We start from the raw sequence: 26263 nt of genomic DNA, 5'->3' as shown, positions 1-26263 counted from the left end.
TTTTTTCATTTATTAAGTGTTGAAAGCAACAGATTCTAGCTCAGGGCGGGGACATGCAGTGGGAGGTTAAATTTTTTTTTTAATGTTTATTTATTTTTGAGAGAGACAGAGACAGAATGCGAGTGGGTTAGGGGCGGAGAGAGAGGGAGACACAAAAGCAAAAGCAGGCTCCAGGCTCTGAGCTGTCAGCACAGAGCCCGATGCAGGGCCTGAACTCATGAACTGTGGGATCACGACCTGAGCTGAAGTCGAATGCTCAACCGACTGAGCCACCCAGGCACCCCTAAGAGGGAGATTAAAAAGACAACTCTCGTGCTCGCTTCGGCAGCACATATACTAAAATTGGAACGATACAGAGAAGATTAGCATGGCCCCTGCACAAGGATGACACGCAAATTCGTGAAGCATTCCATATTTTTTATATTGAAAAAAAAAAAAAGACAACTCTCAGGTGAATATAGGAACCTCCTGACAGTTTACAAAGATCTGATGTATGTGTATTTTTCTGGAGAAAGGGAACACAGCCTTCAACAGATTTTCAAGGGATTGTGACCCAAAAATATTTATAAACCACTGATAAAATCTATCCCCTTAATTTAAATTATGGGAAGAATAAGGCTCAGAAAGCCAAGTGATTGGTCCAAGGTTTTGTAGCTACTTAAGGACTGGATCTGAACGCACACCACAGATATACAGATGACCTGACCTTTGAACTTCTTCCAAAATGCCACCCGTAAAAGGATAATACAGTGTTGTAGGACTCAGCCACAAGCAAATCAGGCTTTCCTCTGAAATCAACATTCAGCTCCCCAACAGAAGATAGAGAGCTCTTTACAGAACAGGCTCACTGCTGAAACAAATAATCCCCAAATCTCAGCCACTTAACACAATTAAGACTTTATTTATCACTCTCATCACATCTGATATGGATTGTGAGGCTTTCCTCCAAGTGTTGATTCAAGGGCCTAGGCTTCTTCCATTGAATGGCCCCACCACCTTGGTGTCTTTTACCTTCAGGCATTCAGATAAAAAAGAAAGAGGGCATAGAGGGTAATGGAAAATACAACAGGGCCTCACTAACACCCACATTCCATGGTTTCAACCCACTGCAAGAGAGAGTGGGAAATACATTCTTCCTGTGGGCCCCGTAAGGTAACCAATCATGCTGGTTTGCCTGGGACTGTCCCAGTCTTAGCACCTGAAGCCCAACCTCCCACATGAATGAGGAGAGTTGATCAGCATAGTGCTGCAAGAAGTGGCAGCAGCTGTGGTGAACATCTAACAGCCACAGGATGCTTGATAGGGCCTAATAAATAGCATTATTTAGCCCCTGCTCAACTTCTGAAACAACTGAGAAATAAGAAACATAGATGGGGGTCACCTTTTTCACGAAGAAACCTACATCAGGTAACAAGGCTTTTATCTTTGGGAGGGGCTCCCTAATACTGAACCCCATAAGGAGGTAGACTTTCCCACTCAGGCAGTGCTGGACCTCTCACATGGGAAGCATGACCTTTGGCACACAGGAGAAATCCCACTCTCTGTGAGCAGGTCTACTGCCAAAGAGAAAAAAAGGAGCTGCCCTTGTATACCCATTTGTCCCCCAAAGTTACCAAGTAGAGAAGCCACTCTATCTTCCTGGAGGGTGAGGAGGGGAGGGGGTGAGTGAAGGGGGAGTGAAACCTGAGAATAAACTGAGGGTTGATGGGGAGTGGGAGGGAGGGAAGGATGGATGATGGGCACTGAGGAGGGCACCTGTTGGGAGGAGCACTGGGTGTTGTATGGAAACCAATTTGACAATAAATTTCATATTAAAAAAAAATAATAAATAATAAATAAAAAAGAAAGTCCAGGCCACTGTAATGTTTGATCTTCCCTCATAAAGAAGGAAACATTGGCCAGAGGAAAAAGCATTCTGATGTAGTGAGGAGTAGACCACGGAGTCTAACTGCGTGACTTGAGAGTAGAGGGCACCCAGGATTTCACCCCCAGAGAACTCAATGACAGGACTGGAATGTTATTGTGCTTTAGTTGGAGAAAGATGCATGAACAGAAAGGCATGGACTAGAACATAGAAAATGGAATCTAGAACACGAGAAGCGGGAGGTGGCCACCTCAGCAAGCTCTAGTTGTAAGAGGAGGGAGGACGCTGTCAGGGCCTGCTAAAAACTGACATTGTGGAGCCAATTTCCCTTGTTTTGTACCTCGAGTCAATTGTCCGCCCTTCTCCACTAGCATCACCACCACCATCACCACCACTGGTATAGTTTTCACTATAAGCTAAAGAATCAGCATTCCGGTTTGTATGTATCAATCTCTGTGACTACAGTTAACACAGAGTTCCTGGGAAGGAGAGACCCTCCAGCAGTATAGGACAAATCAGGTTCCATGACTGCAAGGCTGAAGATGAGGTCTTGGACCACCGTGAATTCCCACGGAATAAATGCCACTTTGAAAGGCCCCTTGACAGCTAACAAGTAGCTCTCTTAGACGATACTCCACTGGACCATGCAGGGACCAAACGTTTCCTTCGAACTGACATTATCCCAGAGTGTGTAACTGTAAGAAAATGCATGCTAATTCTAGACCAAAAGGAGATTATCAACTGCACAAATACTCTCCGGAGCTGATGCTATGGTACATGTTGGGAAGTGGGGAGAGGGGAAATGAAAGGCAATAACTTTCACTGGGCAACTGACTTGTTTTTTCCCAGGTCCTACCTACTTATTTTAAATAAAAAGAATAACCAGAGAACAGACAAGGGGAGGGTAAGTAAATTGACCAGAATCATAAAACTAGTAGCTCTACAGGATGGTATTCAAGCCTACGTCCATCTAGTTTGAAGAATAATAATGACAAAAGGAGATAATTAGTATAGATACAAAGTGCCCTTGTAATAAGACCTAGAAATTAGAATGCATAGTTACCTAAGAGACACTCTCTCCTCGTCTTTTTCAAACATTCAATAGATGCATGTTGTCTGAAATCATTTTTCAGTCCTACATGAAGGCAGAGAGATAATAAGCTCAATGAGAAACTCTGGGATAAAGGCAATCTATGCAGTGTACTTCCTGCTCCTGCCCCTGACCCACCATGTGTTATGTGTTTGAACAAGGGCTGGGGAAGTGATGGAGACTCAGTATTTATATGATTTGGTCCTGCCTTTGTGGAATCTTGCTCTTGGATTTTGAAAACGGATTAATTTCCAAATTAAAATTGCCACACTGCTGCTTAATATTCACTTTTTATAAACCTCCAACAGGAAAGATTCAATATTTGCATTGTTTTAAAAAATTTTTAATGTTTATTTATTTTTGAGAGAGAGAGAGAGAGAGAGCACAAGCAGGAAAGTGGCAGAGAGAGAGGAAGACACAGGTTCCAGGCTCTGAGCTGTCAGCACAGAGCCAAAAGCAGGGCTCGAATTCACCAGCCTTGCAAACATGACTTGAGACAAAGTCAGATGCTCAAATGACTGAGCCACCCAGGTGCCCCTGCACTGCTTTTTAAAAGAGCCCCTCAGTGGAGCATGTGACTAGAACCTTCCTCCTGGGCCAGAGGATGAGATGAAATGAGTCTTTTTTGGTGCAGATCCCGAGAACAGTGATTTAACTGGACTAGAAAGCCACCTTTGGTTAATGTAAAATTCCAGCTAGCACCCACACCTGTACCTCTGACTTTCCTTATTCCTTATGTCTCATCAGTGCTTCTCTAAGTATAGGCATCTGGACAAGTAGGGCACAATCTTCTGGGATGAATTTTCAAAATGCATCAGAATTAAATTTTTTGGGTAAACCTTAGGATTGAGAATCACTGCTTTAATCAAGGTGGTCCTAGTAGGAAAGCTGCCTTAAGCCTCACTTTGACTCAGAGTTTGGACTTTGTCTTGTGAGCACTGGGAAAGCACCAAAGGGATTAAAGCAGAGAAAAGACGAGGTCACATTTTGGACTGAAAAACATTAGCCCAGCTATAGTGTGAATAGACTGCTCAGACTAAGAAGACAAGATAGGAAGGAGGCTGTGGTTCAGGTGAGGGAGAATGTTGACCTAAGGTGGAGCAGTGCCAGTGAATGGGTTTGCGAGGCACCTAGGGACAAGAATCAACAGAGCCTGGAGACTCACTGGATGGAGGGTGGGGAGATCAACACATGCTGGAGAGGAAGAAATTAAAGATGAACCTCCTATATTTGAAGTGGGAGACACTAACATGAGCATCCCATTTTACCATAGAAATCAGATTATATCCAGATGCTCTGATACTTAGGGTTTTTCAAATATATCATACTTCTTCAATCTGTATGATATTAACTAAGTGATGGGGCTTTGTTTCATTTTACAATTAAAAAAAGGGTAGTCTTTGAAACAAAATTTTTGGCTTGGTTGGGGTGGGAGGGCCTTGATAATATAATTACATAATGTAATTAAAAGAATACATTGAGGCAGCTGTTGAAGTTATTTCTCTGTTTAGGTTCTCTGAGCAGTTGAACAATGAACCAAAGCTTCAGCTTTCATGCCATAGGACTGAAAATACCCTAGTCTCCTAACTTGAAATGTGCAAGTAGCACCATCTTTTTAAATATCATTGGTAAATCATCTCTTCCTTTTCCTCTCTGTCTCACTCCCTCTATCCTAGATTTTCCTGGGAAGCTTTATTTGGAGATTTTTAGTCCACAGATAGGTGATATCTGACTGGAACTGGAGGAATTGGGAGACTGAATGTAGCAATAGTAGTAAGGAAGAGGTAAAATCTGATCATTTGATTTTTCAGTTTCATTCTTTATATTTACAGTGGCTTCTTCTTGATTATGAATCATAAAAAATTATCATTATTGGAAATTCAAATAGTACTGGAAAGTATGATACAGAAAGGGAAAAATACTCTGTCATCCTGGGCTGCCTGGGTGGCTCAGTTGGTTAAGCATCCAACTTAGGCTCAGGTCATGAACTCATAGTTTGTGAGTTGGAGCCCCACATTGGGTTCTGTGCAGACAGAGGGAAGCCTGCCTGGGATTCTCTCTTTCTCTCTCCCTATCTTCCCCTCCCCCCCTCATACTTTCTCTTTCTCTCTCAAAATAAATAAATAAACTAAAAAAAAAAATACTCTGTCATCTCAGCCTCACAGATAACCATGTTCACACTTTGGTATCTAATCTCCCAGATTCCTGCATTAACAGAGGATTAAGGTTAGGAAGGAGCCAGGCACTGAGGGGGCGGGGGCAGGGCTGAGAGAACATGTGTTCTTAAGAGAATGCTGGACGTGGTAGAGATGCTGGGGACTCCGTATATGCTAGAAAAAGGCATGTGAGGTGAACCTGGCAAGTTGTGAGGGTGGAAGCAGGAAGGGACCTTTCAGAGCACTGTGTGCATCTGTGTGTGCCCATGCACATGTACTCACTTGTGCACCTTTTAAAGAAATTGGATCATACTATGGATTCTCTTCCAAAACTTGTTTTTTCACATAGAGATCTTCCCACATCAGTACATTTAGATATAGTTCATTGCTTTAAAAAGAGCTATATATAGCACTCTATTATTTGGATGTACAAAATTTGTTGAACCAATCCAATTTTGATGCAAGTAATTTCCTGATTTTTGCTATTAAGAGCAAATGGACATTGTTAAATAAATGCCCATAGAAAAATTTCTGATGGCTTAATTCCTAGGATTGCTATCACTAAGTCAATGGCTATGCAGATTTAAAATTTTGCATTACCTGCTGCATACAAGATTGGCTTATTTGCTTACCCCCTTAGCAGCCTGGATGCAATTTATTTGTTGCCAATCTGATGGCCTAAAAAAAAAAAATCTCATTTAAAATTTTATTTATTACTGGGACTGAACACCTTTTCATACCTTTCTTTCCTGTAGGTATTTATTATGTGAATTATCAGTTCACACCTTTTGTATCTGAATACTTTAGGTCAACTGCATCTCTGGGCCACTAAAAATTTTACTGTAGTGTTGTGCATCGTTTTACTAGAGCATTTGCTGTGTTGGAGGAGCAGTGAAAGTCAATGACCTTCAGTATCTTGGAGTCATTTGGGTCTTTCAGGTTTTACTAAAACTGCAGGGCATTTAATTTCTTTTATAATTACCTATATTTTTTCCTGACCTTATTCTGTTGACCCATACCTCCTTGATCTGTGGACCCCCAAATTCTTAATTTCCACCAATTTAATCTTTTAAAGAAGAAAATTTAAAAGGCCATGTGGAATGCTTTGGGCTCCATGCTTTCATTTTCTATTTATGGATTTATGGTTTTCTGGGAAGGAGATACATCTTGCCTTTTGAATATGGTCTGTCTTCCCATTTCAACTTCACAGTTCTCCATCAGCAACCGGGAGAATTTGTGCCACTAGGAACCTAAATTAGTTCATGTGTCTGTTCCAACTAGCTTTGGACTGAAAAACACCAGATTTCCCCCCAACATTTTTATACTTAGCCTGTAGCTGGACAACCTGAAATAGTAAGTTTTCCTAAGAATTGTGTCACAGACTGCTTTCCGGATCATCAGGGATAAGAAAGAAAAACAAGGTAAGGAATTTTAAATAGAAATGTAAGGAGTCATTGGAGTCATAGATTTGGGATGTTTGGAGATCTTAGAATCCGGGCATTTGGAATGAAAATGCCCTTTTGATAAGGCACAAACCACTTCCCTTGTTTTATGGGCGAGACCCAGAGGGGTCGTGTGTGCCACCTAGACAGAGTCTTTCTTTTTTTTCTAGGCTGTCTCTTTCTTATCTAAACTGGAGGAAGAATTCTACCTAGAAGATTAATATGTTATTAATTCCAGAAGTCACTTTAGCGATCAGATGTCACAAGGGAAGAAACTGACAGAGAGTTGAAGTGACTTGCTCGGGGTCACTAATCACAGGGCACAGGTGGCATGCTTTCTCATTGCCAAAGACTGCTCTCTCTTCCAAGTCACCCTGGCGTTCCCACCAGGGATGGTCCCAGTCCTCAGAGAGGTGGGAACATTTTCAAAGTGTCAGACTGTGGTGGTTTCCTTCAGAAGTGAAGCGATAAGAGACTCCCTGCTGCCAGTGCTCTGAGAAAACATTAATCTGTACTGTAAGGTAGTCTAACCCTGCACTTATTGTGTCTTATTGAAAATGAATAATCCTCATGGTCTTATTGGTTTTGTGACTTGTGGAATAGTGTGTGTATTCAGAATAGGTGCATTTATATTCTTCAAGTAGTAAAATATCTCACTGCTTTCCTACTGTGTAAGCTGGTTCTTTTGTTTATAAGGAATACTCATGTAAGCTAGCTTGAGATGGGGGTTTTACTGTAGGAACTGAGACAGCTCCAAAGACTGAGACAGCCTGAGGAACTGGTCAACTCCAGTGACCCACTGCTCTCTCTATCCCTTTCTTATGGCTTCTCGCTTCTGCTTGTGCTTCTGTTCAGTTCTCCTCACTCTACTAAATTGGCTGATCCTGTTTATAAGATGTTTCTGAGCTTTAACTCTGGCTTTCTCATGGCTTTTGCTTACCATGTCCCTGACTCTCCCTCAGGGCATCCTCACGGGTTCTGCTCTTGTTGCTACAGGCTCATTCCTTCTGTGTTTCCTAGTTCCAATTCTTGAAAGACAGGGAATCTGATTGGCTTAGCTCATATTTTTGCACTGGAACATAAGTCATAGTTAGCCTCCAGACTATGGGATTGGCTGCCCCTCGGTCAGGTGCCCATCCCTGCACCAATCAGATGTGCACAAAGAGGGGTTCCCTCACATGACACTGACTGCCAATTTAGGGTCTGTTAATGGGTCGATTTCTTTCAAAGGGGCTGAGGAATCATAAGCACATCTAATGTCTCTGCTTTCTTTTTTCTTTTTAAGATTCAAGTATCATGGAACTGAATCTGTCAACTGGCCTCTTTTGTCAATTTTTAAGGTATTAGAAAAATGTGTTATTCAGGAATTTTTTCAACTATCTAACAGGGAGTTCTGGCAATACTGTGATTTCCCAACTGTGGACTGGTTGGCTCTTTTCCAAGTACTTGTATTGGGTTCATTCCCTTGAAACTGAAATTTCAGTGTGTCATTGCCAGAAATGAACCCATGTGCCTTGGCCTCTGAGTTTTGTCCTGAGAGGGTCTTGTGATTTTTACATTCCTGACCTGGCCCATTCCTTGCTGATAACTTTACTGCACCTAAGTCTTATTGTCATATGTAAACCATATTTTGTGGCCCATTTGATAGGAGTTAGGACCTTGGGAATGTGTGTGGGGTTGGGTAGATATGCAGAAAAAAGGAATTAAGCTTTACTGAGCATATATCATGAACCTGATGTGAACATTCTCATTTTATGGTTGAGGGAACAGAGGTTCCTAGAAGATAAGGCACTTGCCCAATGACACACAGCAAGCAGGTAGTGGGGCTAAAATTTGACCCAGATCTACCTAATTCCGAATCCCACTCTCTGTATCAGGCTTTGGAGTTGAGTGTTGAGGAGCGGGGTAGGAAGAGGAGGCTATACCGGGTGAAGAGAATAGAGACCATCACAGGTAAAGGTACAGAGGCAGGCAAATAGGAAGTGAGGCAGAGACTCTTGACAGGAGTGGCAGATTCCTGCAGAAGAGAGAGGGAGATTAAATGTCAGAGGCAGTCAGATTCTTGCACAATATAAAGGCCAGCCTAGGGTGTAACTGACATTTTTGGAGGCCTTGGGGAGTTACTAAAGACGAAGCATGATGTGACCAAGGCAGCTGTTTAGATTACAAGGATTAGTCTGGAGACAGGTGTCAGAAGGATAGGAATAGGAAAAGACTTGAGGTGATTTAGGCACACATAGCTTTGGCGGGTCCCTGTAATCTTAGAGCATGTCTCACAGCTGGCTTCATCGTCTCAAGCAGGGACCCCTTTCAAGTCCTCTACCTCCTCGTCTTCTCTGTGACAGTCACAAGCTTGGAACTGTCAGTCCTCTGGGAAATGAGCTCTCCTATAAAGCATCACCTTTGATGGAGAGAAATGCTGTTCATTTCTCATAATGTTTCCAATACGGAGCTTCCAAGTGTTGCATTTTTTTATTATTATTTTTAAAAACAGAACTACTCCAAAGGGTAGTGAGCACTGGGAAGCTGAGGCTGTGGTCTAAATTTCCCCTGAAAGTCTTAACCACTAGTGAGATTTTGTATATGTATCATTCATATCATTTCCATCCTTGTTCTCTGTTCCTGTCACTCCAAGTGTGAGAAGAGATGGACGACTGAGATAAAGGAGAAGTTCCTAGGACTTTACCTTCTATTTCTCCTTTTTCTTTTCTATAGTAAAATTACCATGAAATTGCTTACAAGAAGTTGCCAGCAGTCTGGCTAAGCTACTCGTGGATTTATCTTGGGAAGAGTGAAAATCCGTAAATTTTATTTTCTTCCTGGCATTTTGCAGCTATCAGGGCTATTTATTTAATTTGGGCATGCCAGACAACATAAATAATGTTGGCACTGAAACAAGTCTTTCTGTCACTAGAGATTAAGTACCACGTTTGGAGGTGAGTTGGTTTGTAAGCTTTATTGCAGAGAAGACTAAAGAAGATGGAGTTTAACCCCTAGATCCCAAGGGGTCATGTAATAATAATATAGGTGGAAACCCAGTGGATAAAAATGGTGACAGGTTGACCTGCCTTTTCCTTTTACCCAAGGCTAAACTTGGAGCCTCTCTTCCTTGAAATAGCTCAAGTCCTAAAACAAACTTACAACCTTGACAAAACAGAGGAAGAAGTCCTCTGTGCAAAAGTTAAACTGGTGATTCCTCCCACTTAATGAAATATTAATGAAACCAAATCAAAAACCTTAATTGGTTTCCCTCAATGTGTACCGCACTATGCTAGGAGCCAACACTGAATACTTTTTCCTTAAGTTTAGGTACAGAGAAAATTTGTCCTTTCATAGTTAACAGTCATTATTGAAGCAGAGCTAAGTTGTTAAAATTCTGAATTCTATTTAACAACCTCAAGGATACAATCTTTACCCAGTGGTTTCTCTGATGAGTGCTGAAGTCAACTCATGTATTGTCTAGTGCTTAAAGCATAGGCCATTAGATGTTTCAGACAATATGAGACCCATGGATTCCTTAAAAAGCTGCCTTTTCTGGAGACTCTCTGGATGTGGAAGCAGGTCCTAGCCATCAAGTCATGGGGCTTTGCTGTCAGACATGGGAGAAGGCCAGGTGCTGGGTGAACCTTAAACTAATTGCTTAATCTGGTGGCTAGAATCACCATGTCTTCCTCTTGATCCCGTCACAGATACATTGGGTGGATATAAGGGTTAAAAGAGTTTTAGGTAGGAATAGTGAAAAATAGGATCTTTTCAACATAATGGAGTTGGTCCAGGCAAGCTTTGTGCACAGTTTTGTTGATATTTAGTCCTAATCCAGGGTACTTGTGATGGTCATATCTATACGGTTTCTGTCTGTAGGAATTCCAGGATCCAGGGAAGACTAGCCATGGTAGATCTGTTGATTTAAGCTCTCTAGAAAACAAAGGGAATTGTGGGATTCTTGAACAATGAGAGTAGACTGTGTCTGTGCCATCCTCTCAGCAGGAAGAGGGATTCCAAGTAGGCAAAGGACTCTCTGATGTGAAGGAGGGCTCATATTCCCCATCTTGAGACATGCATTTTTCATAGGCAAGGAATGCTTTTGAGTACAACAGAGAGTTGTATCTTCCTGCCCAGGGACCAAGTAAATTCCTACATAGAGGCTGCCTCAAGGGGCCTTCAATGTCGGTGGTCACCTAAGGGTCAGACTATTCACTTATCTGGAAAAGTTGTATTTGCTTGGGGTGGGGGCTAGGGTACAAACCCTCTAGTTTTGAGAGAAACTGAGCAGAGCAGGGACTACAGAAGAATTGGAGATGGCAGGAAAGAATGAAAGCATTCATTGAAAAATGAAACAGTCTAACAGAACTGACAAATCCTTTGAGATACCAGCAATCACTGGGGAAGGGAGGGACTTAGGTTGAGTTACAGTAACACAACCATGTGAAAAATCAAAGCCAAATACCTTCCTGCCCATAATTCAAGCTTTAAATATCACCAAGGCCTGTGTACCCCCCAAAAAATGAGGGTTTCTCAATGTTCAGTGAAACGTTGTCTCCTTTAAGGTCATCGCCATTTTCATCCAAGTTTTGTGGTATAAAAGACTTGGGAAAGTGAACATAAGTAAGGGACTGGTCTGGGTGGTATGCTAGCTGCAGGGGGTCAGGGAGAAAAAAGAGAGTCCAAGATTAGCTCTTGGGGTCAGAACTGTATTTAGAGACTTGACCTATAGGCCTGACATGATTAAATAACATTAGGCAGTGATAGTCAACATTTGTCTAATGTGGCAAATAGCACCAGGGGGACCTTCTCACTTTCCTCAAGTTGGTTGCTGAGAATGTCTATCTTAGTTACCTCTTCAGTTGGAGGGAAGGACAAGTCCTAATTTGGTTAAAACCAGACTTCCTTATCCATTAGCTCTTGTGAACTGAGGTTGGTCAAGAACCAAGATTGACCATGTGGGACATATCTCTTTACTGATACTCACACAACCATATAATGACAGTGTATTGTTTACTTATTGCTCTGTAACAAATTACCCCAAGATGGGGTGCCTGGGTAGCTCAGTTGGTTAAGTATCCAACTTCAGCTCAGGTCATGATCTCAGAGCTTGTGAGTTCAAGCCCTGCATCAGGCTCTGGGCTGATAGCTCAGAGCCTAGAGCCTCCTTCAGATTCTGAGTCTCCCTCTCTCTCTGTCCCTCCCCTGCTTGTGTTCTGTTTTTCTCTCTCTCTCTCAAAAATAAATAAACATTAAAAAAAAATTTTAAAAACCCACAACAATAAGAATTTATTTCAGACAATTTCTGTGGGTCAGGAATCCAGGACATGCTTAACCAGGGGTTTCTGGCTCTAAGTCTCTCTTGAGGTTGTAGTCAAGATGTTGGACAGCGTTGCATCATCTGAAGGACCGACTGGGGCTGGAGGATCAGAGTACAAGATGGCACACTTGTATGAATGGTGACTTGATGCTGGCTGTTGGTAGGAAGTCTAGTTCTTCACCACATGGGCTTCTCGATAGGGCTGCTTGAAGTATCTTCATGATATGGTGTCTTCCTCTCCACCAGAGCAGATGATCCAGAGAGAACAAAGTGGAAGCCTCAATGATTTTTATGACCTAGTCTCATAAGCCACTCTGTCAATGCTCCGATGTCCTATTGGTCACATAGTTTGCCCTATTCAGTGTGAAAAAGAACTGTGGATACGAGGAGGTGAAAGTCACTGAGAGCCATCTTGAGCTACTCTACTGAGAATTTACCGTGAGACAGGCACCTTCCCAAGCATTTTACATACAATAACCCTGAAGGGTTATTCCTTATCATCCGTACTTTACAGATGAGGAAACTTTACAGATGAGGCTTTGAGAGGGTAAATGACTTTTGCAAGGATTTTCCATGCCCACTTTGCCCTTGATTTGCACTTCTAAAGAAAAAAGTTCATGCCACGCTTTTCTTTCATCACACAAGCACTGAGTGCCTACTATGAAACAGACTATTAGGATCTAGGAATCCAAGAATAGCAAGACCAGGCCCTGAGGCATGTGAAAGAGTTACATGTGGGGTGCCTGGGTGGCTCAGTAGGGTGAGCGTCCAACTCTTGGTTTTGGCTCAGGTCATGATCTCACGGTTTGTGAGTTCCAGCCCCACATTGGGCTCTGTGCTGACAGTGCAGAGCCTGCTTGGGATTTTCTCTCCCTCTCTGCCCCTCCCCCACTTGATCTGTCTCAAAATAAATAAGCTTAAAAAAAATTTTTTTAAAGAGTTACATGCACAAAGATAGTACATACACAAAGTATTTAAGGTATGGTGGGGCTCAACCAAGAAAGTAATCACTATTTTGTGGGTAGGAATACCCTTCTTGTAGGCTTGATGCTTGAAAGACATCTTAAAAGGGATCGGGCACTTTCTCAACCATGGATGCGTTACTACCTATAGGCCTGAGAATAGGAGTGGGACTTCCACTGATTCCTACATAGGGTAACCATCTTCAACTCCTAGTTTTGGTGTGTGTTTGGTGAAGCTGGATGACACCTGATAATATGGTCTCGCGAATGGAGTCATGGGGTTCCAGAATCAGGACACAGGTTTCACACCTTGTTTTTCCACTAACCCCCTATGTGACCTCTGGGAAATTCTTCAAGTACATATGTCTTGGCTCTAGTTTTTGTTAAATGGGCATAAAGTAGTCTTTCCCTACATCATGCGAGAGAGAGTAGTAATGACAATTGAATAAGTTAAAAGATGAAAAAATTTAAAAAGTTCAAAGCTCTGCTTTCAAGAAGACTGAAGTCATCTAGTCATCTAGAACTGAGCTAGTTCTTCTGTAACTTATTTCTTACCACTGCCACCCTGTCCTATGCCCACCATACAAACATGGAGAGGCCGTCATTTTGACTTCATTTTCACAGTTTAAATTTAGCCAAGGGGGAAAATAATAGCTCCTGAGGATGCTTGATGTAATAGGCAACCTCTGAAACACTTTAGAGACACTTCAATTGTCCATCCAAAGTCATGTTGCTGTAACTGTTGGATGATGATGGACAGAGAGAAAGAAGTGTAATGTTTGTGACTGTGACATCATTCGTGCTTTGTGTAGCTTTCAGGACGAGTACCAGGTAGATGACATGTTCTGATGTTCACTGTTGCAATACATTTCATTCTCTGAGAAGTCAAGGACATTCATTTCTGATGTGATAATCCTGTGGTTTACTATTATTATTGCATAAGCAGATGAGCAATGTTTTCCTGTGAACAGTCCTTTTCACACATATGTCGACCACAGAAGGATGCTGACTATCCTTACCCTGAACTGGATGCTAATGGGGTAGTATTCCAGATAAAGGTCATGGTCACTTTCCCATATATACCCTGGGCCCCATTGTCATCATAGATGAACAGACTAGATATTGAAGGGGAGTACAAAATTCCTCAGAAATAACAATTATTTCATATATGCATGAATCTGGTAACATTATTCCTATGAATAATAAAATAGGATACTGATCTCTTTTAAAATCAAGTCCCTTCGTTTCATTATGCTCTCTGCTCCTTTTCTCACCCTGGGCCCTGGAAAGCTAGCCCCACACTTTTAGGCACTCTCTTATCACTACACAACAGTGTCAGATTGATACAATGTTGTGACGTTGTATACACCCCAAAGGATGGTGGTAAGCCTGCTCCAATATACATCATGTTTTGAAAATACTTTCTCTCTTCTGCCCAAGGAGGCTCAAGCAATTCTGGGGTGAAGTTTGGCAACCCTGGATTGGGAAGTGAAGATCACCTTGTTCTATGGAAAGTGAAAGAGGAATCGAAGCAAGGAAGCTGAAGCTCTTCATTTGGTTCCAGAATATCTACTTGCCCCTCTCCCTTGAACACTCCAATTACCAGTGGTCAAGGCGTTGTGCCTGGCACAATACTTCACTGTGGTTAGAAGAATAGATGTGCTAAGTATTAAAAGCCCATCATATTCTTCAGCAACAATTCTTATGTTTTTTTAATTAACATACAGTTAAATTAAATTCTTTGATGTGCAGTTTTATGAGTTTTAATGCCTGTATGGATTCATGTAACAACTACCACAATCAGGATACATAAGTTCTGTCACCCTCAAAGCTCTCATGCTCTCCCCTTGTGGTCACACAGTCTCCCTACTCTAAGCCCTTGTAACCACTAATTTGTGCTCACTATAGTTTTGCCTTTTCCAGAAAGACACACAAATTAAGTCAGGCAGTATGTAACCTTTTGAGACTGTCTTCTTTCCCTCAGCATCATGTCTTTGAGGCTCATCCACATTGCTGCACGTATCAGAAGCATATTCCTTCTTATTGCTGATTGCTGAGTAGGGTTCTATTGTCCTAAGGCACAGTTAACTTGGCACATTTCAGTATGGCGCAGGCCCCAGGAGCCCCTAGAAGAAATGGCACTTGGGTAACGAAGTAAAGAAGTAATTAATATTTACTTCTCGGATTCTATAGCTACTTGTCATACTCATGTTGGATGATCATCTGGAGATAAAAAAGAATAGGCAGTTTTTATTCCAGAGACCCAGGTTTCCCAGTGTAGGTTACTGGCACCATCTAATGCAGTAGTAACCAAAAGAGGGATATTGCCCCCCCACAGGACATTTAGTGATATCTGCAGACAGTTTGATTGTCACACTGCAGGAGTGCTACTGGCATCTAGGGTGTAGGGGTCAGGGATGCTATTAAACTTCCTACAATGCACAGGATGCCTCCAAAACAAAAAGTATTGGTCCAAACGTCATTAGTGCCAAGGTTGAGAAATCTTGGTATAATGTATCCCAGACATCTCTTTAAAAAATACACTTAATGTGTTTTGGGTTGGGCCAAAAACATCAGCAGGAGAATAGTAGGCTTTTTGAAGGCAGTAATTACTTTTCTCCAATTTTTAAATAGCAACCAAGGAAACAAGAGTCAGAAAGATGAAGAGAGTGATTATTCAAACCTATAAAGAAATTGTTCAAACCTCCTTCAAACAACTCTCATTTACCACACAAATTGTGGATCCCCTAGACAACTGTGGTTGCCTATCTCTGTACCAATACATGTCCTATCCTCTGCCTGAAATGCCTTCACAATTCTCTTAGCTTGGAGAACTCATCCCTAGGGATCACTATCTTTTGATGCCTTGGTCAGGTATCTTTCTTTATGGCTCCCAAAACAACTGTCATGAAGAACATGACATTCTTCATAGCACAATTTAATTTATTGGTTTCTTATCACTGTGCTATCTTCTGCAAAGAGTCCAATCCCTGGCACAAGTTGGTGCTCAGTAATTACTGAATCAAGAAAATAATTTTTTAGATATATTTGGATACTCATTCATCCAGATGCTCAACCATTTAATAAATATTTATCAAATACTAAGTGCCACGTAATATGAGTGTTGGAGATATAGGAGTTAGCAAAAGGCATTAAATCCCCTGTCCTCATAGGGCTTACATTCTAGAGCAGCGGTTGGCAAGCTTTTTCTGTAAAGAGCCAGATAATAAATATTTTTGGCTTCATGGACTATGCAGTCTCTATTGCAACTACTTAACTCTAAATAAAACAACCAAACACAACATGTAAATGAACACGAGCAGCTGTATACTAATAAAACTTTATTTACAAAAATAGGCAGCATTTTTGTAAATAAAAAGGACTGTTATGATTTAGCCCTCATACTGTAGTTTTTCAGTTTTAGAGAGAAATCAAATAATAAATAACTAAATATAAAATTCAAGTAGTAAAAAAAAAAAAAAAGCAGAATAAGGAATAGCAAGAAGAGAAGGTGGAATTTAAAGCAGTTGGTCAGGGAAGGCCTCTCTGAGGAGATGACATTTGACAGACATCTGAATGAAGTGAGGGAGCAGGCCAGAGGAAGAGCCAGTGCAAAGGCCCTGAAGCAGGAATATGCTGGGGGTCTTCTGGGACAGTAAGAAGGCCCGTGCAACAGGAAAGATACAAGCAAGGAAGGTAAGAGTTGAGGTCGCAGAGGTCAAAGGGACCAGACTGGGTTACCATGTGGCCCTGGAGCTGATTCTCAGTGTGATGAGAAGCCTGTGGAAGTTTTGAGAGAGGTAATAACCAATAAGAAGGGGTCAGGGTGACTTTTGACATCCCCTACTTGTCCATTCCGTGGATTTGGGTCAATTAGGAAAAGGAAAATCCAGCCTTGGGTTTTAGTCTCCACTTAGTCCCTCTGACAAGCGTCCTTGGGATTGTTGGGATACAATTCGGACAGCTGTACATCATGGTCCTTAGTCTTATGTGCTGCTGAAGTTGCCTAAGAAACCCCAAATCAAATGGTATCAAATAGTATTCTTGAGACTTTCTAGAACTTTGACATCTTTCATACGCAAATTAAAGCAATGATTTCTGGGGCCCCATCTCAGTGTTTTGAGGCAAACAGGAGGGTGCTGAATCTTAGAGGTGCCCGTTCCTTTTCCCCAGGGGTCACATCCAATTCCTGAGACCTTTCACCTCTCAGACAAGTACTTCCTTGTCTTCATTTTGAGATAATGTAGAGCAGTATAGATGAAATAGGACAGAGAGTAAGCAGCAAGGTACCTCTCTAAGTTATGGAAACTTGTGTAAAAGAAACCTTGTGGTGACAATGATGGTTTCACTTCCTGTTCTTTGTTGAACTACAGGTTGCCAGGAAAGCCCTGTCACACATTTGCATGCAGGTTAAATTTCTCAAAACCTGAGCCACAACAGCTTAGTACCTATGGGGAATATGATACAAATGCTGCTGTGCTGTGGTCATTGTCAGTGGGTAAATTTCTTTAGCAACTTGATGTGGCTGTTTTATTGGATCTGACTGGAACAAATCCAGTCATGGGCTATTTGTTAGTTGCTTTTCCTTCCTTTTGACATACTGTTTTGGACAGAGAGTCTGAGAGACAAGATGGAGAAACAAAATACATTTTCATTATCATTAAATACTACAGGGGCTTCCAAAATAACCCTAGACAAACTCATCATGGGCCAGCATCTTTTACTTTTCTGTGTGCTTTGGAGGTTTTGACACCACGGATGAAAATGTGCTTTCCAAACAGTGTGGACTTTACCTAAAAGTGTTGTCAACTGAGTCATAATGAGCATCGTGGTTCATTCTTTTCCCATTGTTGTCTTCATTAGGTGTACAATTTTCCCTAATCTCACATGCATACAGTCTTTGACTTTTTACCCACAGGTCTGATTAAGCATCTTCTATTCATTTATCAATGTCTAAGAATGAGCAAATGGGGATCAACTCCAAAATAAATATTCCTCTCCTAGTTGCCACGGCCAAATGCAATTTGATCTTGGCTTAAAACAATAAAGATGGAAGTGATGAAATAATATTAATTTTGTGCTAATAAGCATCTTCCAAGCTATAACAGAGGATGGGAAATGTAGTCCCAAAATTGGACTTTAAACCTGGATCTGAACTGCAGAGTTGTTAGTAGGTATCTTAATATTAGGTCTGGAGATGTTAAACTGGCACACACATTGTTATTTCTAATCTGTCCTCTCTGTTTTCCGGGCAAAATGGACACTTGCTAAATATTCTCTGTTGAACGAACTGGGAAAGTGGAAATGTACCCTAGGTTGCAGTAAAAGACAGTTTTAGCAGGTTAATCTTGCCCAAGCCCTACTTTGAGGGACTTAACTCATTTGGAAGGCTACATAAGACCCTGGGTATGGGAGTTATATTTGGGGAGCAAATGGGCAGCTCCAAATGGTTTTGTTGCCTTTCTACAGAATATAGCCCCAGAGGCGCTAGTGAGGAAGATGGGGTTTAGGCTTGTTGCTTGCTTCTATCAATATGGCCTATTCAGACTTCTTCCCTTAAAATTAGAGCTTTATGCTAGGGAGAAAACAGGACTGAAAACAAACTGAGGTTTCTCTTAAGTTCCAGTAAAGCAGCCTCCACTCTGAGTCAGTGAGTGAAACAGTGAGGGCACAGGAAGCTAAATTCCGTCACCGAAGAGCCCCAGAAAAAGGGATCTAAAATACTTTTTTTTTTCCCAAAGGAGAACACATTAATAAAATGATGGGGAAGACACAAAATAGAAGAACAGAGAAAGAAGAAAGAGGAAGTAGAATTCAGGAGGAAAAAAATTTTAAGACATTAGCCCATTGAAATGTGAGCAGAAGGCACAATCACACCCAACCTACTCCAGCCCGGTTTACCTGCCAAAACTTTAACTCAACGACATGGGACTCCCATCAGCTATTTGTCTCAGAATCTGCAAAATGAAGTCAGGAGATTTGCTAGTACCAATGGTGTGCTGGTTATCTTTGTTTCCCCCTATGTATCCAGATGTTTTGCACCTGAGGAGATTCCAACAGAGTGACATAATCAATAACTTATAAGCCATGTCTACAAATGCAAAGTGAAATGTGGAATTGAGATGGTATGGAGGAGGAAAAGATTTTAAAAATGAACCTGAACGATCCACATGAATAATAGATTTACACTTTTGTTCCAGAACCATGGCCCACTGAGATTCGGATTTTGACTCTAAGGGGATAACAAAGGTTGTGGGAGCCCAGGGATACAGACGTATCCCTTCATACAAGAGTTGCCATTCATACAAGTTGGTTCACTGGTTAACTGCTTAGCTCTCGACCTTGTCAAAACAGATCCTGACTGACTGAGTGAGTTTCATGACACTGATTCTTTACTTGCAATATACGCATTATGTCATAGTGAGATCACCTCCACTCTGTGCAGTGTAGTGGAATGTTACCTTCATATGGCCCTCTCTCTACATCCAACATCTAATGGGATAAAAGCCTGCTAACCAGCATGTAAAGACAGATTTAGTTTTGGCCACTGCACTCCAGACTCCTAGAGGAGTGTGACCAAATGCCCATCAACCAGGTGGACGGTGAGTTTTTCATTTCATAAGTGAGAAAAATCAAAGACTATATGTGCGGAATAGCATGTACTATAGGATTTTCTCCTGGGTCTTCTTTTCGGTACCTTTATCCCTGAACTGTTACACCCAAGCCATACCAACTCAGTAGGCCACATTTAGACTACTTAACACTTTCTCTCTTTAATTTCACCAGTGGCACAGAATCTCTTCCAGGTACTTCTGGCCGTTCCCAGAAGTAATCTACTGAAGACTTATGAGCAAAAGTCATCTTCAGCAAGAGCACCCACCGCTCGCCTCTTCCTGGGTCTCGGGTGTTTGTCAGGACATCTTTCACCAGAATCCCGACCCCAGCTCATGGTAATAATTAGTACTCTGTGAAATCCCAAAGTATATTAAAGATGTGTGATAATGAAAAGTTGATCTTCGACCTACTCTTAGAAATGGACAGGGATGAATACACCAGAATACTGAGATCCCCCTTACTTTAAAGGAGAAAGCTCCAAGTAACTCAGTGATGATGGCAGGAAGAGACAGGTTGCTGTTTGATGGATTTGAGTAGGGAGAAATGACAGAACAAATAATTAAGAGCCTAATTTCTTGTTTGGTTATTTTTTTTTAACATTTATTTTTTGAGAGACATAGAGACACAGAACACAAGTTGGGGAGGGGCAGAGAGAAGGGGACCCAGAATGTGAAGCAGGCTCTAGGCTCTGAGCTGTCAGCACAGAGCCAACATGGGGCTCGAACCCACAAACTGTGAGATCATGACCCGAGCCAAAGTCAGACGCTTAACCGACTGAGCCACCCCTAATTCCTTTTTACTTCTTTCCCATACCAATATGATTTTAGTAAATAGCAAACCATTCATTCTGGATTTTTTCCTCTTAATTTAGGAGGAAACCCCTTCCCAAGTGAGACAAAGGCTCATTCTTTTTCTTTCATAAGGAGCTGAAGATGTTTTTTCATGAAACATCTAGCGTATGCCCACATACACTTGCATCAGAATGCTATCTACAGAGGATCATCCTGTTTTCTCTCTTCTAAAAACACCCTTTCAACACGAGAATTCTCAATATGAGTGAAGGGAATATTCTGTTTCCTCCCTGAAGTCTGTCTACAGCTACCTTTGCCTTCTAGCCTGCAACGTGGACCTCTGTTCTCCCTGAATTCCAGAAATGAAAGATGCCTTCAAAAACGAACACCTTTTAAAAATAGTGACTATGGGCGCCCTCTGCTGTCTACTTAAGTTGTTCAGCTGTATATGAGTGATAAGAGCAAAGCATGAAGCTGGGGAGGGATTACACCTTACACAAACATTAAGTATGTATGTGTGTCTATGTGTATATAGCACATGCATATATATGTATGTATGTGTGTATGCATGTATATTTTAACCTTTTTCACTCAGTGGCCCCTTCGAGGTTCTGCTGAAAAGTGCACATATGAGCATGTGCATGCACACATATACACACAGCCACCATTTGGACACACAATACAGAGACAGAATTAAAAACATGAGCTCTGGCATCAGACCACCTGTGCTTGCCCACTCCCTGATATTACATCTATGGTCAAGAACTTAACTTCTCTCAGCTTGTTTCCTCATCGGTGAAATGGGGTTTTCCTGAACGTTAAATGAGATACTGTCTACCAAGTGCTTGGTACAGACAGCCTCGCAATCATTAAGTCTTATTATGTGTTAGCAGGTTTTTTAAATGTTATAAACCCTAGCATACAAAGCATGTTGTTGTGAAATTCCCTGTTACTTCAGCACCAATGTGTCAAAGAAATGGCTCTGCTAATCTAAATTGGAAATGACATTTCCTCTGCTCTCCATAGTTTTAAAGAGGATGATAAGCCCGATGGCCCCAAAGCCTCATGTGGAGTTGCTTGATCTCTCCTGGCTTCTCAGTGAGCAGCATTCCTATTGAATTATCTGTGGATGTGCACGTAGCCATCATGGCACTGGCTACAATCAGAACATACTCTTTCAACTGATACTAATTCAGTAATTCCCAGCCATGAAAGTGAAGGAAGGCCTCCTTAATCCCCTTGAACCTTAATGGTTATATAATGTGCCCCACCGGAGTGCAATGGGGTCCATCAGGAGGCTCTGCTGCTGAGCTGCCAGGCATGTCCCTTGGATTCGTGGATTTAAAATCAATTCAAGTTGTAGGGCAGTCACTTTGTGGAGGTTCTGTCTTCCTTTGTGATGTCACTTGTAATTGGACGGGATGATCTTGCTGACTGGCAACAAGGGAGATCTGTGGAATGTGTGACGTGGTGCTGCTGGGCTCTTCTGGGTGAGGAGGTTGGCCTGACTTGGGATAGGAAAAAGGAATCAGCAAAGATGAAGGATGTGAACATCACTAATCAGGCAATGCATTTCCCAGGCAGGCCTGCAGGTGACAGACCACGATTCCTCGATGTCTTCCAGGTGGGCTCAGGAGCTGCTGGTGCATTTTCCTCTCAGAGCCTAATCAAATGAGGTCTTCTATCCCAGACACCCGGCTTTGGAGTATTTCAGCTGTCGGGCACTGATTAGCAGCCAAATGTGGGGTTCTTTTCTTTCTGCTGGGCCTTCTTTTCCAGACCCCACTTTTTTTTTTTTTTTATTAAATTTTTTTTTTTTTAACGTTTATTTATTTTTGGGACAGAGAGAGACAGAGCATGAACGGGGGAGGGGCAGAGAGAGAGGGAGACACAGAATCAGAAGCAGGCTCCAGGCTCTGAGCCATCAGCCCAGAGCCCGACGCGGGGCTCGAACTCACAGGCCGTGAGATCGTGACCTGAGCTGAAGTCGGACGCTCAACCGACTGAGCCACCCAGGCGCCCCTCCAGACCCCACCTTTAATCACTGTGGTAAATATGCCCCTGAGGCTCGTGGAGGTCACAGTCCCAGAAGATCAACTCAGTAAGGTACGTAAGTGGGTAGAATGTGCAGTTCAGCAAGGTTCTGAACTCTTCCGTTAGCAGCTGGGAAAACTCGAGTAAAACTCTTGTACCCTCCCCCTATTCCCTTTTCTCCCCAAATCACTTCTGTCTCAGATTAGCTGAGAGCCTGGAAATACTGGAGGGAAAACCCCATGCAGTGAAACGAAGATAAAGGGCTCTGGTCAGTGTGTTAATGCACACTAGTCACCTATACCCCCTTCTTGGGCATTCTACTTCTCTAGGTCTCGGCTGTCTTATGTAAAACTAAGAAAGAGCAACCAGTTTATGAGAAAGTTGTGAAATACTCAAAGCATAGCATGGGAGGCCATACACATTAACTAAAACATGCCAATTAATTCACCCTTTCAAAAAATATAAAGGCCACATTATAGTATCATAGTATAGGAATATGCTACACAGGCACTTTGGGGTCATAAAACACAGGTAGGATAGTTTGTCCTTCAGGAGACACTAGATGTACTGTACTTGGAAAAATTTCTCTAACAGCACAAGGTAATGCACTTTACATGTCAAAATGAACAACACAATTGGTGCTATGAAAGACCAGAAAAGGTCCTCTCTTACTGTGTATGTGCACGTATTTTCACAACGCATGCCACTTATTATCTATTCCACAGAGTGAAGTAAGTATCACCCTGGCCTTACCCCAACTGTAACAATGTGGTCACCTGCAGGGTTACTCACTTAATGTCTGTTCCTCTTGGAGAATGCCAAGTTCATGAAAACAGAGGGCATTTTTTAATCCCCTTGTTTTGACACATTAACAACAACAAAAATTTCAATCAGAATTACACCAATATCAAGTTTTGCTCAAGATATTTAAGCGGTTTTTTTTTTTAGCGTTCATTTATTTTTGAAAGAAACAGAGTGCGTGCAAGTGGGGGAGGGGCAGAGAGAGCAAGAAAGGAGACAGACTCTGAAGCAGGCCTGGAGCAGTCAGCCCAATGCCGGATGCAGGCCCGAACCCACAAACTGTGAGATCATGACCTGAGCCGAAGTTGGAAGGTCAACCGAGTCACCCACGTGCCCCACTCAAGATATTTTTGAGGTAATGCTGTTCAAGCCAACTTAATTCCTCGATTCATTGTTTATGCAGTACAAACCATTTCCTTTTAAAAACTCTCTTTTACTTTTCTGAAATATTTCCACTGGGGGGTTAATTCACAATGATTTGGCTCACCGCACATTTTTAAATGCATAATGTATGTCAAATTTGTAGATAGAAATGTTATTAAATACATTTAAATCTTGGGTTTCTGTTGTCAAGCTCTGTGTTATTCTGCCATATGCTGCCTTAGTTTACATGGATATTTATACATATGTGTATACGTATCTATTTGTGTGTGTATGTATAATTTGAAAAAACTAAATACATTTTTCATTGATCTTAAATCATAATGACCTGGGATTCCTAATTCATTGACTCCAGTGGAGAGGGTGTGAGGTGGAGGTGGGTCAACATTAGAGTAAGGGTCCTCAGGAGGCACATGGCAGTCAATACACACCTCAGCAGATACTTGCTCAGGAGTCCAGGGACAAGGCCCCATTGCCTGCTCTTCCCTCCTTGTCACAGCAGAGACCAGAAGAACGGAGATGGTAACTGAAGCCCAAGTCTCCCCTGCACATAAGAAAACATAAGCTTCCTAAAAAAAATAGTGGTTTAAACTACAGTCCCCAGACTAGCAACAGAGAATTTATTAGAAATTTATTAGAAATACACATTCTCGGACTCTGCTCCAGATCTGTGGAATCAAAAACTCTGAGATGGGTCCCAGGATTCTGGGTTTGAATAAACTCTCCAGGTATCTCTGATGCTTGCTGAAGTCTGAGAACCACTGCCTTATACCCAGCTGTCATTTTGTCTATGAAAAAGAGTGAAAGGAAGCTATGCAGAAAGATCAAACATTTACCTAAAGGAAAAAAAAAATCAAAGCTCAAAATATCCTTTAAGCAAGATCAAGTCTTCCATGAATTCCTCTGGGGTTCTAAACAGAGAGTACAGAGTGCGTAAGAAATTTGTTTGCTTGTGGGGCACCTGGGTGGCTCAGTCTGATCTCGTGGTCTGTTGAGTTTGAGCCCTGCACTGGGCTCTGTGCTGACAGCTCAGAGCCTGGAGCCTGCTTCGGATTCTGTGTCTCCCTCTCTCTCTCTGCACCTCCCCTGCTCACACTCTGCCTCTCTCAGAAACAAATAAACGTTAAAAAAAAAAAAAAAGAAATTTGTTTGCTTGCAAAGAAATAGAGAAACCTCCAATTCTGCCTACCTAAATTATAGCAGATAAATCTTTACCTCCCCATTATAATTTCTCAGTAATAATCATTAGGAATTGGTTCAATTTTGTATTAACTTCTTAGATTGCTGTCAAAAAAATATCAGCCTGAATTGCTTAGGATTGGTCTATTTCACTACTGAGTATTCTTTGGGAAGATTTTGATCACTCTGTAAGGAGTACTGTCTGTAGGAGCAATGAACAAATGACTAGACCAAAAGGTCCTTAAGTTCAACATGGCAGGGTAAAAATGTTCTGCTTTGGGAAATGGAGATGATGTGTTCTTCCTGTGGCATCTTAGGAGCCTTTCATAGTGCCTTGTCCAGTGTAAGCTGCTCAATATTGACTTTGTGAATGAGTGAATGGAGAATCCATAAGGGCTCTCCATCTTGAGAACATCTTATGGAAGAGGTGACGTGAGGTGGATCTTGAATAGGCAGAAAAGGATGGATAAAGTGGGAGGGCATTTTAGGTTGGAGGAGAAAAGGATACAAAATAGGCTGAGCAAAAGCCTGGGGTCAGGCCTAAATGTGGAGTGTCTGGGACTGAGTGGAAGTCACTGGAGAGAAAAATCTGTTCACAGGGGGATATGATGACAACCAACATCATTACACAGCATAAAAGAGTTTGTGAGTTGAGGAGTCCTCATCCTCTGATATGATCCCTACCGTGCTCTGGGCAAACAGCAGAGAACAAGATAGACATGAAACCTAAATGTGGTGAAGGATGGAGAACAATGGCAGCAGCATGGTACACGTGTTGTTAAGTGAGGCACAGGGGCACGGAAGCAGTTCACCTAACCTGAACTTGAGGTAGGTGGATAGACAGAGAAAGCCTTTCCAGATGAAAAAATATCTAAGTTATGGCCTGAAAAATGAGTGGGAGGGAAGAAGGAGTGTGGAGTAGCAAGGGATAGGGCTGGCTGGGCAAACCGGGGCCAGATTACGAACGGCCTTCTAAACCATGTTGAAGAGACAGAGCTTTATCCAGAGGGATGTGAAGAGCCCTCAGCAGGTTCTAAATTGAAAAGGACAAATTTGTTTTAGAAACCTCGTGGGCTATAGTAGAGAAGATAGGTGAAAGACACAGGACTAATGATGGTAACTTTAATTAGAGAAGCAGCAATGGGAAAGAAGTTTAAAGAGCTTGCTGGAAAAAAAGTCTCTGGTAGTTTAAAACATGTGTTCCCTCGACATTGCCACCACTGAAAGCTGGAATGAATGTGCCCTCGCCTTGAATGTGGATGAGCTTGTGATTTGAGTGGAAGTGCTGCCACAGGACTTCTGAAACCAGGTGGTAAAAGGTGACAACAGCTTCTGCCTGGTCCTCTTGGCACACTCCCTAGTACTCGGCCACTATGCTGTCAGGGAGCCTCAGCTGAGGACCTAGTGTCAACTGCCACAAACATTAAGTGAAGAAACCTTTGAGGTGACTCTAATCCCAGCCACCAACAACTGATAACCACCTGAGACCCAGAGTAAGAGCAGCCTGCCTGAGCCAGTCAATTCTAATGATAATGAGAAAATGATTGGTGTTTCAAGCCACTAAATTCTAGTGGCTTAGAGACACAGCAAGACATAACCAGAACACTACCCGATAACACCTAGTGAAGGAGGGATCTTTTCCTCTC

At 42.0% G+C, this 26263-nt stretch overlaps 2 protein-coding genes, 1 long non-coding RNA gene and 1 other non-coding gene across 12 annotated transcripts in view; 2 read left to right on the top strand and 2 right to left on the bottom strand.

Moving 5' to 3' along the window:
* The window catches only part of PTCD2 (pentatricopeptide repeat domain 2), a 120213-nt gene that overhangs the window by 57974 nt on the left and 35976 nt on the right, over positions 1-26263 (bottom strand). The window lies entirely within an intron of this gene.
* LOC122202373 lies at positions 313-419 on the top strand. The gene has a single exon (XR_006194624.1). It is a non-coding gene; the product is annotated as a U6 spliceosomal RNA (small nuclear RNA).
* LOC122221496 lies at positions 2938-22000 on the bottom strand. 3 transcript variants are annotated; one of them, XR_006203254.1, is made up of 3 exons: positions 21494-22000; positions 18718-18858; positions 2938-2999 (listed from the first exon to the last, which is right to left on the bottom strand). It is a non-coding gene; the product is annotated as an uncharacterized LOC122221496 (long non-coding RNA). The 3 variants fall into 3 exon arrangements; XR_006203251.1 differs by lacking the exon at positions 2938-2999 and adding an exon at positions 11854-12228; XR_006203250.1 differs by lacking the exon at positions 2938-2999 and adding an exon at positions 14599-14942.
* Positions 19253-26263, top strand: part of MRPS27 (mitochondrial ribosomal protein S27) — a 130670-nt gene continuing 123659 nt past the window's right edge. For 2 of the 4 annotated variants that reach the window (XM_042940717.1, XM_042940734.1), the window contains exons 1-2: positions 19253-19418; positions 19603-19766. The gene's annotated coding sequence lies outside the window, so the exon portion shown is untranslated. Of the gene's footprint in view, positions 19419-19602; positions 19767-21802; positions 21847-22214; positions 22329-26263 lie in introns of those variants that run through there. The other 2 variants (XM_042940724.1, XM_042940731.1) reach the window with 2 other exon arrangements.

This window comes from Panthera leo, chromosome A1, assembly GCF_018350215.1.
Source record: "Panthera leo isolate Ple1 chromosome A1, P.leo_Ple1_pat1.1, whole genome shotgun sequence".
NCBI classification, from domain to species: domain Eukaryota; kingdom Metazoa; phylum Chordata; class Mammalia; order Carnivora; family Felidae; genus Panthera; species Panthera leo.
The sequence above is the reverse complement of the archived record's forward strand: the minus strand, read 5'-3'. Positions and strand labels throughout refer to the sequence as shown.